This window comes from Octodon degus, unplaced genomic scaffold, assembly GCF_000260255.1.
Source record: "Octodon degus isolate 3935 unplaced genomic scaffold, OctDeg1.0 scaffold00010, whole genome shotgun sequence".
Classification (NCBI taxonomy): Eukaryota; Metazoa; Chordata; class Mammalia; order Rodentia; family Octodontidae; genus Octodon; species Octodon degus.
In genome coordinates, this window is record NW_004524586.1 from 20,983,779 (window position 1) to 21,001,690 (window position 17,912).

Sequence of the window (17,912 nt, forward strand, 5' to 3'; positions counted from 1 at the left end):
AAATACTTTGAATAAGTATTTAATACTTATTAGTTAAAAAAAAAAAAGAAAAGAAATTGTGCATCTCTCCTGTAGCCCATGTAGGTAGAATCTAGATCTGAGTTGATTAATCCCAGAACGTTAGCTATAGCTTAACAGTAGGATAGTAAATAATCCCAAGAAGCCTGCACTTTTAGTTCCACTGAGTTCGGGCTGGCTTCTGGCTGTGAGGCCAGAACCAGCTTTCTTCAGCCTGCAGCAGCGCTTACGCCTCTTGCCTGTGTGGATCAGCCCCTGACCTTCTACTGATGCTGTCCCTGGCAGTCACTAGACGGAGCTCATAGCTTTTCTAAGTTCTGGGTTCAGTTGGTCCCTCTCCAAGATGGCTACCAGCCCACTGCCTTCTCCAAATAACTAACCAGCCACTGCAGTTTTCTGTGTCCACTACTCCATTCTACTGGTGCATTTCTTCATAAAAACACCTGGGGTCATCAGTGGTCACTGTGCATCAGCAAGTTTGAGCTGCCCCCCCCCCCCCACACACAAAGTGAGTCTGGGCTCAGGAAGAAAATGCTGACTTCAGTCTCCTTTTCCATTGAAATTTCTCTCTTCAGTCTCACTATGAACTTCAACTCTTGATTCAGATCCTTCCTGGGTCCCAGAATCCCATTTCTTTTTCTTTTCCTCATGTTGCTATATGCTAATGCTTTAGCATTGAGCTACATCCTGAGCTCTGACATTTTGAAACTGGGTCTCATTAAATTGCCCAAATTGGTCTCAACCACCCAATCCTCCTGGCTTATCTGCTTTTGTAGATGGGATTAGAAGCATGTGCCACCTTGCCCAGCTTTCCCCTTTCCTTTCATTGCTTTCTTCCACAGATGGAAGCTTTTAGACAAAAGTCAAGAAGAACTAAGGCCAACCTCAGCAGAGGTGAGGAGCAGAGAGCCTGCCTGAATAGAGGAAAGAGAAAAGAGGGGGAGGGAGAGGTAAGAGCTCTAATTAATCTTGCATACTACTGCTTCAAAGCCAGAATTCCTGAAGACTAGTGAAGCTAGCTTGGTCATCAGTTCTGCACATTGCTTGCTCTTCTGAGGGGGAAGATACTGCACCTTTAAGAGCAGCACAAAGAATTTTCTGGAATAATGGAAACACTCTGTGTCTTCACAGCCCAGTGTGGTGCTGGGCTTTAAATGAACATGTATGGCTGGTGGTTATATTGGATACCCCAACTCTAAAGAAATCATGGGAAAGGGATGATATAACCCAACAACTATTTAAAAGAATATTTCAGGCTGTTAGGTGGAGAATGGATTGAGTAGTAGGAAGCCATGGAAACTAAGAGTCAATTAAGAGTCTGTTGTACTGTTCCCAGTGAGAGACCATGGCAGAGGTTAGAGTATATTGTTAGGGGAAGTGAGAAACCTGATAAGCAATTGTTCTGGAGGTAGAATCAGTGAAAAACACACCAATGATGGGCTCCCAGCTGCCATGTGCCACTCTGAAAAATCACATTTGCAGTTAAACAGATTATTTTGGTTCATGTCTGTTACTATAACAAAATGCCAGAGTTCTGATACTTTAGAAAGGAATGAAGCTTATTTTAACTCACTGTTCAGGAGGCTTGGAAGTACAGGATTGGGGAGCTGCAGCTAGTGAGGGCCTTGTGCTGCTTCAACTAGTGGCTGAAAGTGAAAGGGCAGGTAGAAACAAAACACGAAGGGTAGCCTTCCTCTGCAGCAGCCTGGTCTCATAACTAAGCCAGTTCATATAAGCAAGAACTTAACAATAAAAGGGTCTATCTATTCCTGGAGGCCTTATCCCCATGACCCACACACTTCCTAAATTTCTCATCTCCTGACCCTGCTGCATCATGGCTAATAATTAAAGTTCCAACACACGAGTTTTGGAAGACACACTCAAACCACAGCATAGATCCACCCTCTGTGGAAATCATTTTGAACTACTCATTGATCCTCACAGATGCCAGTTGATAGAGGACGTGTTTTCTCTACTGGTGGAGACCACTTCAAGCTAAAAGTCATAACTGACACAAGGATCATCTCTTTTATATCCACCTGCATGTCAACTAATAAGAGGCCTGGAAAAGCTGTTGTCCCATCTCATTGACTTTCCAAGTGGTGATTCTGAAGCAAATTCTCACGGACTCCCATTGGAATGAAGATAGTTACTAAAAAAGAGGAGACACTAACTGCTACTCCCAGGGTGGCCTATAGAGGTTTTCTCAGTACCTGTTCTAAGCTGTTTTGAAACTAGACTGGGAAGCCATGGGAAAAGAGAAGATTCTTCTCTTCTTCTTTTTTTTTTTTTTGCGGAACCGGGGATTGAACTCAGGCCCTTGCACTTGCCAGAGAAGCACTTATCCCACTGAGCCATCTCCCTGGCCCTTCTCTTCTTCTTTTACCCCAAATACATGATTACTGTAAAGCTTTCTGCTTTGTGGATCTTTTCTTAGTCCTGGCCATGACTACACTGAGTTTTTCTCAGCCAGAAAGAAGTGTAACCTCCTGCTGTCAGAAGTACTCATCATCCACCTGACTTAATTCTCCAAACTCACTTTGATATGCTATTTCTCCTCTTTTATCCTCCAGAATAACTTGGGCCTCTTTTGGCTGAAATGTACACAGAAGCCTATACACATCAAGTTCAGCTATGGCCAAGAGTCCTCCCTTCATTGTCCAGAGTGGCCCACAAACTTTTCTCCCAGATTTGGCTCAGCTTCCTGAGAACCAGGACTCTCGGTGGTCTTCTTTTAAAATGTGTTTCTTGCTTGTGAGCCACCTGCAAAGGCAGCATCCCTGGTGTGTGCAGACTAGCTTGCTTTCTGGTTGCCATCTTTTCATTCATAAAAATTTCATTGTCTTCCACCCTGTATTTTTTTGGGGGGGTAATGAACCCAGAGACATTCAACTGCTCACTTAAAATTCTCCTTCCCCCATCTTCTGAAGTAGCTGGGATTTCTTGAGTTGTGTACTACCTCATCCAGCTCACACCATACCTGAAAACCAGAATCTAATGACCCCCCAGCTCCAGGCCTCACCTCAGTTTGCTGTTATAAAACATAAAAATGCTAACTTACTCTTCTAGGATTATTCTCACTCTCTTCTCAAATGATACCAGCTACTTTTAGGGTAAAACTGAATGGGAACAATGAGTACAGGTGCCACCTCTTCTAGTCTTGAGCCTCACTACTCAGTGAAGGCTGAGAAGCAGGAATAGGCCTCTGTACTACAGACCCCATGGACTTGTTCCTACATCAGAGCTCATCATGGTGGGTGGGATCTATCTCTGCTTTCATTATGTGAGGAATCAAACCTTAGATCAGAAAATAACAATCTATATGGTTATGGAAACAAAAGCATTTTTTAAAAGACTATCTTTTTTAGAGTAGTGTTACCTTGACACCCAAATTGAGAGATAAGAAGAGGCATGCCTTGCATTTCCTACAATCGCACGTGCACAACCTCCCGCATTACTAACATCCCCACCAGAATGGTGTGCTTGCCACACTGAATGAATCTGTGCTGCCATCGTAATCCTCCAGTGTCCAATTAGGGTTCACACTTGGCTCTATACATCTTATGGGTTTGGAAAAAGTATATGATATGCATTCATCATTATAATTTTGAACACAGTAGTTCCACTGCTTTAAAGATTCTCTGTGACCCACCCATTCATCCTTCCTTCCCTTTAGTCCCTGGAAACCACTGATCTTTTTTCCTGTGTCCATGGTTTTTCCTTTTCTATAATGGCATATATTTAGATTAAAATAGTACGTTGCCATTTTAGATTAGTTGCTTGAGTTAATTTGTTCCATGCATTTCTAGTGCTGAATAACAATCCATTGAGTGCTTGTATCAGAACTTATTATCCATCAATCTAGTGAAGGGTGTCTTGGTTGGCTACCTTCAAGTTCTGACAATCATGAATAAAGCTGCTACAAACATCTGTGTCCTGCCATAGCCACAGAGTTCCAGTTCCTTTGGGTAAACACAAAGAAATGTGCTGGGCGGGTTGAGTGCTAAGCTATGTTTATTTTTTAAAGAAACTGCCAAAATGTCTTTCTATGCGCCTAAACTCTTTTCCATTCCCACCAACAATGATGAAATTATTACATCACATCCTCAACAGGTTTTGGTGTTGTCAGTGTTCTGTGTTTTGCCCATTCTTGTAGTGATCCTTCGGTCTGTTGGTGTGATCCATTGCACCCCGGGGAGAAATGGCAGCAGGAATGAGAAAAAGCCAAGAAAACAAGAGTTGGGTCAGGTGGCAACTCATCTGCCTGACTGGCAAGACAACTCCAGAACCACAGTAGTGGTGTTCATTTATACCTTTGCAAAGTTGCAAGACACAAGGTTGCCTAGTGACTAATAGCTCACAAAGTCCAGGCAGGATGTTTTTCTCAAGACTGAGTAGTAGCTTGACAACTTTGGGCAATGGGGCCTCACCATGCCCTCCCACATGTGATGAATTTCAGTTTCATTGGCTCCCAAAAATTCTAACTTGTGTATAGTAGTGTCTTTCTTTAATTGCCATTTACTTGGTGACATTTACTGTGGAGCATAGTTTCATATACTTATTTGCTATCTGTATATCTAATTTGGTGAGGTGCTATTATGATTTTGGTTCTTTTTTAACTAGGTTGTTTATTATTGCTGACTTGTAACAGATATATATATATATATATATATATATATATATATAATTTACTTATTTATCTATTTATTTATTCTTTTGGCGGAACCAGGGATTGAACTGAGGCCCTTGCACTTGCCAGGGAAGTGCTCATTCCACTGAGCCATCTTCCTGGCTCTTTGTATATTTTAAATAAGAGTCCTTTATCAGATATGTTCCTTGCAGATATCTTGCTCTGCCACCAGCTGGAGCAGTATCTCAGCTTCCTTTTCTTTCGGCTGTGAGGGTTGAACATCTGGTTTCCTGAACACTCTGAATCCAATCCCAAATTCACTATGCTGCTAGAATTCTGGAACATGATGCTCTGAGGCTTTCTTCTCAATGCAAAATCTTTCACTTTTGCAATTTTGAGGCTGCAAAGGTTGGATTTCCTATTGATTTTTGTGATGTACTCAGGCCATCTTTTCTGTTGCCTTCTTCTAAAATACTTAGTTTTTCTTTCTAGTCTTTTCAGTATCCTATTTGTTCTCTGTTTCTTCTTTGCAGGCTGCAATTTTACTAGAACCTTCTTTCTGGCCAAATTCACAATGTTTTGAATCATTCTACTGGGTTCTTTACTCTTGGTTCTCAATATAAAACGGGCTAAAAGTCCCTAACAGTATTCATGCCACTGCCTCCACATTACACTGCCTTGAAATTTCTTCTGCAAGATAAGTCTGCTGCTCTTGGTCTTAGACAAAGTCTTTGGACACGAGCAAAATAAAGAAAAAACTTTGGCTGAGGCATAACATGCATAGTCTGGAGCCCAACAGTCAAGGCAGTCCTTCCTTCCACCAGAATTCTCCCAAGCCTGGTTCTTTACCAGCAGAATTTCTATCAGCCTTGTGGTCTTCTGAGTTCTGACCAGAATCTTTCATATACTACAGCCTTAAGCCTTCCAGCTCTAATTTTTCAGCCAGTATCTCCAGTCCTTTCCAAACTCTGCCCACAAGTCAGGCCCAAAGGCTCTTGAACCACATGGTCAGGTATAGCCCTAGCAATGACCTCATTCCTGGCACCAAATTCTGCTTTGTTTTTTTCCTTATTGCTGACACAAAATATCCAACATCCACAAGGTAAGGGAGGAAGCATTTATTTAGCTCACAGTTTGTAGAGGTATAGGGTGGTAGGATGATGTTGGATAGGCATTGTAGAGGAGAAACAGTTCATGGCAGGCAGAAGGCAGCAAAGCAAGCAAAGGATCTTAGGAGATTTTTCTGCACCTTTTATACTCCATGGAGGCTACCAGGGTTCGGGTGGTGCCAAACCAAATCAATGGACTGATTTAGTAATCACCCAGCCTTAATACTAGCATCATGGACTGTAGATTCAGCCACCTATGACCATGTGAGGCTTTACAGGGAACACCTAAATGCAAACAATAACAGCATGCAACAAGGCAAAGATTTTCATCTCCTGGAGAGCCAGGGCATGCAAAGGAGAGAAAGCAAATGCTGTTCGGCTATTGACTTCAAGGACATAGTCCACATTCAAAGTCCTAAAGATCTCCCTCTAGCTCAGACTTCTTAAAGGTTCCACCACCTTCCCCAGTAGCTCCATTCTGGGAAATAAGCTTTAATTCACAGGCCTTTGAGGGATATTTAGGATCCAAACTATAGCAGGTCATGTCCTCAGGGTTATATTTAAAAAGTAATTAGCCAACCCAAAGACATCTGGATTTGCTCCGATTATCTCATAGAAATTTTATAGTCTTGTGTATTCACTTAGGTATACAATCCATTTTAATTTTGTGAAAGGCATAAGATCTACACTTGATCTTAGCCAAAAGGCCAAGAAGCGATAAGGCATAAGATCTGTTTCTAGATTCTTGGGTTTTTTTCTGCATGTAGACATTCAGCTCTTCTAATACAACTTGTTGAAAAGACTACCTTTTTTCCACTGTATTGCCTTGACCTTTTGTTGTAGATCAGTTGATTATATTATTTTGGTCAATTTCTGGCTATTTTGTTTTACTTATTTGTGTGTTCTTTCATGAACACTCCTCTCTCTCTCTCTCTTTCTCACTCTCTTTCTGTCCCTCTGTCTCTCTGTGTGTGTATGTGCACATGCGTGCACACGTGCGTGTATGTGTGTATGTTTGGTACAGAGTCTCACTACACAGCTCAGACTCACAATGCTCCTCATGTTTTCAGCCTCCCCAGTGCTGGGATTACAGGCAGACGCCATCATGCTCAAACTCCATTGCTGATTCAGCACACCTGGGGGGCGTGGCTGGTGTGGCATGCAGAACCCAGGATCTAATGCACTGTCTTGATTACTGTACCTTTATATTAAATCTTGAAGTGATACTAGTATCATTTATCCAACTTTGTTCTTTAATATTGCAGGCCTTCTGCCTCTTCACATAAACTTTACATTCAGTTTGTCAATATCCTTTAAAAAAATCTGCTAGACATTTTCATAGAGATTGCACTAACTCTAAGATTAATTTAGGGCTCATAAGTGAAATAAACCAGACACACATGTGTAAATATCATATAGTCTCCCTAGTATAAGAACTCAAAAGAAGAAATACAAATAGAAAGATATAATGCAAGTAAAAGGAAAGCAGGATCTCGAGGACTAACTAATCAAGAGAAGGAAAGGAGAAGAGCTAGGAAACATGACAATGTCAAGCCATACAGTTATATGTAAAAGATGAGCAAGGCAATGATCCTGAGAATCTTCAGAAGATTTTTTAATCTAGCAGTTAATTGGAAAGATTCTCACCCTGACTAACTATATATACTGATACCTGTGAACTAAGCTACTGCACTGCAGATGGTAATTTGTAATAGTAGTTTCATGTTTGGAGTACCTGTCATTCTGGTATTCTGAATATGGGCTGCTTGTCATGACATGCCAGTTGCTGCTGTGATGTCTCTCGGGTAGGTGGATGTTCAAGAAGAAGGGGGTGGTGAATGAAAGCAAGAGACAGGAAAAGGAATATTGTGGGACTGTCTTGCTTCAAGGTTGTATATGGTGAGATTTTTGGACTTATGTGCAAACATGAGAAGTATATAATTCTTTATCCTATTATTAAAATACAATCTAATTTTTAAATGTTTTTTTATCATATTATGTAGGGACTTAAAGTTCAATATATCAATACTTGATGTTCCTTATTATGCCTAAGATGTTTGATATGCAGAGAGATAGTGAGGTTAAGCTTAATAGCCTAAGTTGTTTGATAATAACAATAAGCTTGTCTTCTGGATGGTTAACAACCTAAATTTCAGACCAAAATTAGAGAAAAAGGAGGGCTGCAAGGAAAGCCAACATTTTGGCCCTAACCTTCTAAGGTCAATTAAGACTCAGGAAATATGAGAACTTGTACTGTAACATCACGTAACTCGGTAGTGTCCCAAATTTTCTGATCAAGAAGATTGTGGGGCCAAAGAGGAAAGTGATCGATGATGTAGAGTGTGCCTAAGGAGAGTCACATGGAGAGAAAACATTCTCTCAGGTTTTCACAGAGAGCACATTGTCCAAGCAATGGCCGTGACTCATCCACATGGCTGACACTGACAAAGGTTCTACAATCTGAGGTACAGGATCTCAGGATAAATCCTGAGGGGATTTCACTGACCTTATCAGACCCAAAAGCTAAAACTCTTGTTGCATAGGTCTTGCTTTATCTCAGTCTTAACCGTCCAGCAGAAAAGTATAAAAACGAAGTATAAAAACAAAGTATAAGAAGCAAAACCATGCTGTTATGTTGAGCTGTAGGGGACTCAGGTCAACAATTTCTAACCAGTTAAGTAAAAGACCCAATACTATTATGGGATACTGGACTCTTTTAGAATATTTTGCTGAGTTTACACACCTATAATATTCAAATAACGGAACTTAACCAAAAAAAAAGGGTATACAGATGAATGTCCATTTTGTATCTGTGTATTCAGGGTGGTTGGGATAGATATATAGTTACATTCTGTTAATGAATAGAATGATTTGTTCTAATGGTGCTTGTAAATAGGATATCATGTCTGCATCTTGTACAGCAATTAACCACTAAGAAGAATGTATGCAGTGTGTTAATTATTGAAACAGACCTACCAATTTGATTTGAAACTGTCTCATTGCTATTTATCAATAAAATTATGGCAAAAAATTAAGATGGTTAAAAAAATATTAATTTAGGAAGAGCTAATATATTTTTATTACTTATTTGTTTTGCTACCAGGAATTTAACTGAGGACCTTGTGCTTGCCTGGCAGGCACTTGAGCCACTGAGATATAGCCCCAGTCCCAGAACTAACATTCTTACAATACTCTTTTCCTATTCATAAATGCATAATATTCTTTTTCTTGTCTTAGTGCATTAGTTGGAAGTTCCAGTATGACATTGAACAGAGCATTTTTAGAAACTAGATTAAAAAGTAAAGCTTTATTTTTATTTTTTTACATTTATTTATTTATGTGTGTGTGTGTGTGTGTGTGTGGCCAGCTCAGCCCACCAGGGGGCGGGGCTGGCTGGCATGTGGTGCTGGGGGATCGAACTGCAGTCCCTGTGCTTTACCAAGCTTGTTCCAAGTAGGTGCTTTAGACCACTGAGCCATCTCTCCAGCCCCAGTAAAGCTTTATTTTTAGCAGCTCCAAGAATTGGCAAGGTATTTTGAATCATTTCACAATTGACCTAGATTTTTCAAGTAGCTTACCCAGTTTTATCAGCGTTAGCACTGTCTCTAGACTTGGCCAGGTCTCGGGTTTCCTCGGGTCCTCGGGCCCTGCATTTCAGTACTGGCACACCATGGCCTTAGCACTAAACATCCATTCTCATGACTGACTTTCCTGGCGTGGGAGACTGTACCTAGGGTTCTGGCACTGAACTCCACCCCTAGGTTTGTTTTTGTTTTTTCCCAGGCTCTTGCAAAATTGCCTAGGTGGGACTTAAATGTGTAATCTTCTTGCCTAAACCTCTCAAAGTTCTGGGATTACAAGCATATGCCGTGGTGACTAAAGCAGCATACACCACTGGAGACCTCTCCACCTCTTTTGTCCTAAAAGGATGATAGAAAAGGAGGCTGCATCCAAATGCAGAAAGTATCAGGAAAGATAGTTTCAGGGAAAGATGCTACTTCTTAGAGAAGGAAAATTTTCTTAGATATAAAAAAAATTGGCAAATTTGTTCAATCTTTTCTATCAAATAAAAAGAATGCAACAGATTTTTGCGTAACCAGGCTTATTCCCATAGCATTGAGTGACACTCTGCTGCCTTTGCCATCCCTGTTGGGCAGTTCCAGAGGTTCCTGTCAGCCGGCATGTCTTTCCAGGTGCTTCAAGTGGAGGCTGAGTAATATTCTGCACTATGGATAACTCTTATTACTATCAAATTTGACTATCTCTATAGGTCTAGTTGTAACATGTATAATATGTGACACCAATTCTTTACATTGGTGAATGGACAATTAATGTTACACTTGTGAGTGGTTTTATTTTTATAAAACATTTAAGGGGATGGGGAGATAGCTCAGTAGAATAAGTGCTTGCCTAGCAAGCACAAGAGCCCGAGTTCAATTCCAAGTTCCACCAAATAAATAAATAAAAATAAAAATAAAACATTTAAATATTTTGGAACACTCAATTAAAAATTCAAAAACTAAAATTTAAAAATTCAGTTTTGTAAATAAAAACTTCAGATTTCAACTTTGACTTTTAGTAATTTTATTTTTTATTTTTTTGAAAGAGTACAGTGAAAGTCCATTGACTTTTAATAATTTTAAAGACAATTTTAGAGGAAAATGCTTTTAAAAGCAAAAATTTTAAAGTTTATGTTTATATTTTTCATGCAAATATATGCTAATTCTTTATGCTTGAATACTATGACACTTAAAACTAATCTTGCAGATTATAGAGCACATGGCAAGGTAATATTAGAAATAAAAACCACAAAAGAGCAGAGAAAAAAATTTAAAAGTCTAGAAAGAGTCAGCCGATGGATGGGCCCCCAGTTATAGCTGGTCCTAGGCCCCGGAAAACTAAAGCAGCCTTTCTCAGCCTCCAGAGGGCATTGCATGGGCTGCTGGAGGCATCTTGTGAGCTCTGTGACATGGGGTATCCAGAAATGACTGCAGAGGGAAAGCCTACCAAGGCCATAAAAATGGCATGAAATTAGAGAAATGAATGAAAAATGAAGAAAACCTTAGAATTCAAGAGCACAGGACAGTATTTGAGGAATATAAGACAGATGAGTCTTGGGAGAAATGCTGTAAAGCCTTAACCTAAACAACCACTAATCAACCACCAGCCCTGTCAGCACTTCCCTTTCCCACTGGACATGAAGGAGGAAAGATGAGAACTGTGTCTCTCACAAGCTTGTCTTCAGATGCCAGTGGGACATGCTGGCTTTGCACAAGGGTGTGCAGTGGTTTGCTCTAAGGGACGAGTGGTGCAGTGATTGATTTGGACTTGGGTTCTTCATTATCTATATCATCAGTCACAGATGATGAGGGAAATTTGTTATGAAAGCTTATTTTCTGGAAATTGCCCTGGATTACTGAGGCAATCCGGTAGAGATTTTGAACCAAATAGACTGAGGTAAATATTTACATCAATGTAGGATCAACTTAGGAAAGAAGTGATTAACACAAAAACAGCATGGATGGCCATACCAGATGACTTGCCCAGTGATAACATCATTGTTGTTAAGAGTCCAAATTTTTTATACAATGTAAAAAACAAGACCTATATCTTTCCATATCAGGCAACTGTTTTATACTGATACATTTCAACTCAAGTAATTCATAACAGTTCCTGCCTACTAGACAAGTGAAGGTTTGTTTCAGTCTAAAAATGCTCATTACAAAATACATTTAAAATGATTAGCCACAATCAATAGGCATATCGTTAGCCTTTGTCTACTTGCAAAAATCAATTGGGTTGAAAAGATGGAGTATTAATGTGTAAGAGAACCATACATACATTATATAGTGATAGATTTCTGTTATATGACAGAGTGTAGAATGTAGCAAGACTTGAAGGAACAAAATCCTACAACCAGATACCAATTTTAGTTTACATCTCCAAAAGGAAAAAGATCTGATTTAAAAAGAAATGACCAGATTTAAAAATAAACTGTGATTTATCTTAGCATCAGCTTCTCTCTTGATAATAAAGGTAACATTTCATGAAAGCAAACACCAGTGACTCCTATTTTGGGGTGGAAGAACTGAGTTCATTGCCCCAAACAGCATTGGTTTCACAGAAATAGGAAAGTGGCTGATTCATGGATTCCCACGAGCATGCCTGAAGGGTGAATGGGGCATCTAAGGGATCTGGAATCAGGAAGAGGTAGGGCTGGTACTGGGCATGTTCTTCCATTTGCTTCTTTTTCTTCTAAGCAGGTGGAGCTTTAGGGAGCTGAGCGTCAGAGTTGAAAAGGATCACAGGCTTCAGGGCTGGAGTCATTCTGAGCACCCTGCTCAAGCTTCAGTGCACCCCCTGTGGGCCTTCTAAGCAGGTGGTTTCCCAGGCCCTAGGCACAGCCATGATAGGTACAAATTAGGACTTAATAATGTTCAGAAGTGAGACCTTTCATGAACACCCTAGGTCATTTGGGGCAGAAGGCCTAGGAGGGGGCAGCTAGTTTCTTCTTTCTGAGGCCTTTTGCCATAACTCTGTAGGACTCTTCATCCTCCTACCCCAATTCTCCTATACTTTACACATAAATTTTCAAAGTCTGCTAGGCATTCTGCCAGGACAGATTTATTCCCAATGATTAGGAATGCTATTTCACAGTCTAGATTTCTAAGAGTCTCAAAAATTTTCCAGGTCATAGTGAGGTTTCAGAACCACTATACAGATAACAGTAGAGCTATAAAGGGAGCGTCATGATAAACATTAAGGGAACAAAAGCCAAGAAGTCAGTCTGAAAGAGGAGGTTCTTTGTCACCGAAGCCAAGAGTCTTAGGAAGAAGATGTCTGAAACCATAGAAGTTAGGATAGATAGAACAGGCCACTATTAAGGGTAAAAAGATGACCCTTGAGAGCACTGTTTAAGTTCACTAACATATGTGTACATCAGGAAAATGGGGATTCAAAGATAGGATCGCAATTGTAGATTGAAAGAGAAAACCAGTAGGGCTAAGGAGATGACAAATAGAACCAAGAGAAAATCATAGTGTAGGTTCTTAGAGGCATTTTTCCATTTTTTTTTCTTTTTGTACCTCAAACCTAGACAGATAGACTGGCCAATCTCCTCAGTAAAATATGATTTAGCAGCAATCATTTAAGAAGAGACTGGCAACTTTACCCAAAAAGGATAGATGGTAAATATTTTAGGCTTTGGGAGCAAGAGGCAAAATTAAGAATATTTTGTGTGTATTTAAATATATACATTAATAAAAACAGAGAGTGGATTGGATCTAACCTAGGCCACACTACAGACATCTAACTGGTATGAATCTGGCTCTTCTGACTGGAGAAATTTTGAGACAAATGCTCTGGGTTCAAGGAAATGCTTCCATTTGAATGCCTCAGGAAAGTCCCATAAAACTCAAAACCAAGATCCTAAGTCCAAGCCCAGTGCAGATGCTGTCAGCTGCAAGCAAGAAACCCTCCTTGGGAAATCCTGCTCACTCTTCCTAGGACAGATAGCTACATGTGGACAGAGCCGTAGACCCACACGGGTTGATCCTTGTAGGAATTAGACAAATTAGACTTCAGATTTCTTCACCATTCTCCTGCACTGGAGTCAAGTCTCTGAAAGCCAAATGGAACTGTCTACTTGACCGTGGCAACTTGAAAAAAGCAGATCTTTTTCTTAGAGGGAAAATGATGTGCTAAAGTGAAATACTTCAGCGACCTTGTAGATAGCTCTGTATTTGTTTCCAATTACATATGAAAATGCAAAGGGAGGCCAAGAGAGAGGAGAGAGAGGGAATAAAACAAAAGAATTGAGATGAGTTATGTGCACACATCAACTCCCTACAAGGAATGCAATCATTTTCTAACACAAATGTGTACTCATATAAAAAAAAACCTGAAAAAATATAGTGTAACAGATGCCAGTGACCCCTAGTCCTAGTTAGGGACCCCAAAATTAAATGCAACTATCAGCGTCATTATTGTTTCCAAATTCTAAGGTTTTATATGTGTGTGTACACACAGAAATAAAAATAGCTTTTTATTGTTCTGTACAAATGGTATGTGCTTCATTTTCTAAGCAATAGGAATTGCTGGTGATTTTTTAAAAATCTGCATACACGGATCTATCTTATTCTTTTTTTAACTGATGAAAGGCTTTTATAGGACGTTTCCAAGCTTTATTCCATTTTAGCCATTTCTCGCTTTTCATCATAGCGTTTGAATGGCATTAACCTGAAAATCCAAAATGCTTAAAAAACCTGAAGCACTGAAGTGATCCTGTGAGGAGAAAATTTCACATTTGAAATTTGTCTTTCACATATACTTTCACAAAGGTAAAATTACCTTTCACATATATGCAAAAACAACTGAATCTTATGTTTATATCTCCTCATGTATATGAGAATATTTCCAAATCCAAAAAGTCTGAAAGCTGAAATACTTCTGGGCCCAGGCACGCTGGATAAGGGATGCCCAGCCTGCATGAGTACCTGTAGCCCCAAGCTCCTGATGTGCATTCCTGATACATCCTCCTGGAAGCACTGAGTGGGTCAGCCAGCCTGGGCATACCCTACTTGATAATTTGTGTGATCTATATTTTCATTTTCTAATTAACTCAGGTTAAAATCACAAGCTTTTAATGATCCTCTATTTTTGTTGCTTATTTATTGTATAAGGTGAACACTGCCTATAAAATTTTCTCCTTTTGGAATTTGTAGATTTCCTTTGAGACAAATTGCTAATGGTTATTCATTTGCACTACAAAAAAAAAATGAGAATTCTTTCCGAATAGCAGCCTTAATTATAGTATTCAAATTTGTTATATCTGTCCTTACCTTTTCCAATTTGACTTGTTGAGTTCTAAGTCAGTACCTATGATTATGAGTTTATCAATTCTTCTCATTGTATTTCTATTTGTTTTGCTCTATATAGTTCTTGGTTATATTGTTGGGGACATAAAGTTCATGACTATTGGACTTGCTGAATTCTTTCCTTTTATGAGATATCCTTTAAGATTATTTTTGCCTTTAATTCAGTTGTGTTAAGATAGTAACATTACTACTCCTGCTTTTGCTTTTGTAGCATTCATAAGCATGGCCTTTTTCTATCTATTCGAAATTTCCTGAATTGTCTTTCTTTAGTTTTTTATTGTAAGAGGTAGAATAAGTTTTGCTTCATTTGAATGTTTTTAAGTAGGTAGGTTTAACTCATCTGTACTTTCTAATACTATATGTGACTCTATTTACCCCTATTTTTGTCTACCCGCCATGACTTTTTTAAAAACTGCAGTTAGATTTTCTTTCATATTGTGAGCTCTCAATACAAATAACTCTGATTCAAAGCCTCTGTTTTTATAATTTTTCATTCATCACACTCCAAGGTAGCTTTTAGTTATTGTATTAAATTTTTCTTTCCAAATCAAGAGTTAAATGTTACATACAGTATGTAGTGGGAGGATGGCACTTGGGGTTTCTTAGTTCCTTTTCCAGGGCTTTTCTTGTCCCTCTAACTGCATCTTCCTCACACCCTGGTCACCCACTCCCTCATCCTGTTTGTGTGGTACTGAGGTGGGAATCCAGGGCTGTGTGCATGTTAGACAAGTGTTCAACCTCAGTTGCACCCCCGCCTTAACCCATTCTTTCTCCCAAAACATATATGCTCCCACCACACCTATTTATCTTTCCTCTAGACCCTGTTCTCTGTGTCTCTGCCTGAAAAGATCTGAAATTCATCCATGAAGAATAATTGACTTATAAGAGGCTAGTTGATAATGGCGTTTTATTGGAAGGCTTCTGAAGAAGGACAAGCCCAAAGGAATGAACGTGAGAAGGTTCATCAGCCAGGTACCCTGGTTCAGATTCTACTTCTGTCCTGTAGCAAGGAGCATCGTACTTTACTTTTTGTATGCCCTGGTCTCCTTGCTTGTAAAATGGGATACAAGAACACAGCAAGGGCTGTAAGAAACATGGATAGCAGGTGGTAAAGCCCCAGAGGGGCTAGCATTGGCTGTAATTCTGAGAGACTGAAATACTTTACATAAGGTTGAACTTGGTAGTCTTCAGCTCAGTTTTTCTTGTTCTTAATAGTGATGAAAACAGAAGAAAATAAAAACAATGAGCTGAGTAAAATTTAAATAAAGAGCTACTGTTATTCATCTTGGCAAAGGGAGCTTGAAGCCCACAGTACTTTGGCCATAGCAGTCACTCAAACATGTTGCTGAATGACAAGATTAGAACTAAAAAATTAATAGCTAAATTTCTAAAATAACATGGAAAACGATGGGAAATAATCTGTTATCACAAAGTTAAAAACTAAAATAATGTGAAATTTTCAAAGGTAGTACTGTAAATACAGACACAAGTATTAGCTAAGTAGTACTAGGAGGACACACTCAAGAGAGGAACTCCCCACTCAATGGTTGCTTGTTAGGCCATGGGGGATGGGGGCTTATAGTACTCTGGCCAAATTTTCTCTAGCATCATGAATTTGAACTTAGTCTACTGTCGCGCGCAGCCTTGCCAGCAAGGAAGACGCGACCACTGGTTGTGTCTGCACAGCCTTTTCTTGCCCTGTTACATTTCTCTTCTCCTCTCTCCCGAGGCCCCTGCTCTTAGCTTATAAGTCTCAGGGCTTCCAATCATGGGGTGCCACGTATGTACTGTCCATTGGTCCAGGTATGCGGAAGCAATGCATTAGCCCAAGCCTTGGCATTATATGGAGTTGTTTATTACTAGGAGTGCTCACCCTGAGAGGGTGGAAGGCGGAAACTGGCGCCATCCTAGGGTGTGGCTACATGCAGCTCCCTACAGTTCCCCCTTTTAGTTTTTGCAACAGGCGAGAACAGAGGCCCAATCCCCGTTGTGCTAGAGGCTGTGCTGACACTTGCCCAGGCTTTTATACCCAGAACAAGATTTAGGACTTTGATTGCTTACCACAAACACGAAAGGAGGATAGACACACACAGGAGTGGGCTTATAAGTAATGTTTCTCAAAGGCTGAATACCCTGCGAGCTACACCCCACAGATGAGGACCAATCCCCCATGGGGGTCCGTCGCTCCCACTGTCCCCAACCCTGGGAAGTACTCCATGTAGCCCACCAGTAAGCATGGCCAGGGGTTCCGCGTTCATGCAGCTGCCATTAATACCGCATAAGAGCCAATTATCAAAAGGGTTGGACACATACAGCTGTAATGGATCTTGATCACTAAAGTTTTGACCTGCATAGGTCTCATTAAACCTAGAGGCTATGCCTGGGGAAAAGGTAAATTGTTTCGCTTTGTCGGCCCAAGTTACAGTGTGGGACTGACACCCAGTCCACGGCCAGGTCTCTCCCCAATTCATTCCCCAACAATAGGGGGGATCGTAAGACTTCCGGAAACTGCGAACCATGGAGCCACCACATCACACTCCCCCAGAAACTTTTCTAACGTCCTATTACTCAACTTCACTTTCCGTGCATGCAACAGCTCCTTCAGAGCCTGAAAAATTGGGTGCGAAGTGGAAGCGCCCATGATGACTGATAATACTTTCGGTTTAGTTCCTTTTCGGTTTTAGTCTGCTCGTCAGCGAACTCTTGCTTTCTCTTATCTACAGAGAAGTGCCCATTACCTGGGTTGTCCTCACTCTAGGTGAGACTCCCGCTCCCCCCGAATTAGGGAGCGCGAGTTTTACTACCCTCTCTAGGCGGACCCCACTTACCTGGGTTGTCCTCACTCTAGGTGAGACTCCCACTCCCCCAAATTAGGGAGCGCAAGTTTTACTACCCGCTCTAGGCGGACCCCACTCTACCTGGGTTGTCCTCACTCTAGGTGAGACTCCCGCTCCCCCGAATTAGGGAGCGCGAGTTTTACTCCCCGCTCTAGGCGGACCCCACTTACCTCGGGGCTTACCGGTACCGTTCGCGCAGGGCTCCAACCAGCAACGGGACTGCAGTTCCCGGGTTTCGGCACCACTTGTCGCGCAGCCTTGCCAGCAAGGAAGAGGCGACCACTGGTTGAGTCTGCACAGCCTTTTCTTGCCCTGTTACATTTCTCTTCTCCTCTCTCCCGAGGCCCCTGCTCTTAGCTTATAAGTCTCAGGGCTTCCAATCATGGGGTGCCACGTATGTACTGTCCATTGGTCCAGGTACGCGGAAGCAATGCATTAGCCC

At 40.7% G+C, this 17,912-nt stretch overlaps 1 pseudogene; it reads right to left on the minus strand.

Annotated features, from left to right (window-relative positions):
• Positions 1-16,539, minus strand: part of LOC105741384 — a 20,058-nt pseudogene extending 3,519 nt beyond the window's left edge.
• Between the last annotated feature and the right edge of the window lie 1,373 nt (positions 16,540-17,912).